Source organism: Octodon degus, unplaced genomic scaffold, assembly GCF_000260255.1.
Source record: "Octodon degus isolate 3935 unplaced genomic scaffold, OctDeg1.0 scaffold00108, whole genome shotgun sequence".
NCBI lineage: Eukaryota > Metazoa > Chordata > Mammalia > Rodentia > Octodontidae > Octodon > Octodon degus.
The window spans coordinates 3,720,198-3,721,547 of NW_004524684.1; positions in this window are offsets into that span (position 1 = coordinate 3,720,198).

Below are 1,350 nucleotides of genomic sequence, written 5' to 3' on the forward strand. Positions count from 1 at the left end.
CTTCCTTCCTTCCTTTTTTCCTCCATTCATGCTTCCTGGCTCAGAATGCCTCTGCAGCAGTCCTGCAAGAACTGATGTGTCCCCGGCCATCTTAAGAGTGGTGCAGGTGAGGAGATAGCTAGCTGACCAAAACTACTAGGGAGTTAGCACAATAAGTGCCTGCAAAAATTGAACCAATAAAACTTCACTCACTACCACAATCACTTTATTTTTCTTAGCACTCTTCTTAGTCTGAGAAACAGATAATTTCATTTTACAAACAAATGAGGCTATATATGATTTAATACCCAGTTTAGCTATTTACAATTAACTTTATTATATGCTCAGTAATATAATTGTAAATATGCATATTCTTAATCCAGTTCTTCTATTTCCTATACAATATACAAGAACACAAATATTTGAAACATAAGCTATAATGTACATATATTTACATTACAAATCTGATGTAAAAATGTAATGGTTGAATAAACAGATTTTGAAAAGCAAAATGCTGATTTTACCTTGCGTTTCTGAATTCAAAGATGACATTAAAAATACTTATATGTCACATATTAAGAAAGTGCAGAATAAAATTAAAAGAATGCAGGCATTAGCTGGAGTGGTTTAAGTTAGGTTCAGAGAATGTCACGGATATCAGAGTTATTCTCATTTAAGAACACGGATCTTATTTAATTTGGTTGAATGTATATCCGGCCTCAGGGATATCATTTTAGAGTCACTTCATGTCAAATAGAACCAGTGCCCCACATCCTCAGACCCACTCAAGCAAGGAAGGGCACAGTAAAGGCCGTGCAGGTGTGGCATCGAATGGTTTCAAAGCAACAACCATCTCTATGGTTGGTCACGGGAATTTTAGAATAAATGAAAAAGTAATGAAATGGGATGCAGAGACATATAACTGTAAATATGCTTAAATATATACAGAGATAATTTCCAAGTCACGTAGACCTCTATATGAATTCACAGTAGGAATTTCTACTTGATAGAAAGAACAGTCCTAATGTAACACTGATTTCTCCCTGTTTTTTCTTGTGCTGCTCATGTGTCCCCTGGATCTGAGTCGGTGGCGAGCGGAGGAGTGATTTCGCTGAACATCTGTAATGCCCAGCTGCATGCTGGCATGTGGGAATGATTTGATTGATGCTGTGCTTGAACGTAGATTTACAAATGTGACCCAAGGCCAGTTTCGCCTTAATCCAACAATAAAACAGAGCAAGTCTTAATATTAAGTGTTTACTGGAATGGAGAACAAAATAGCTGTTTCTGGAAAGACGCAGAGGATGAAAATGAGCGAATTAATCAGCATTAGCGCCCGCCCACAGGTCCCGGAGCGCATCAGATCTCCAC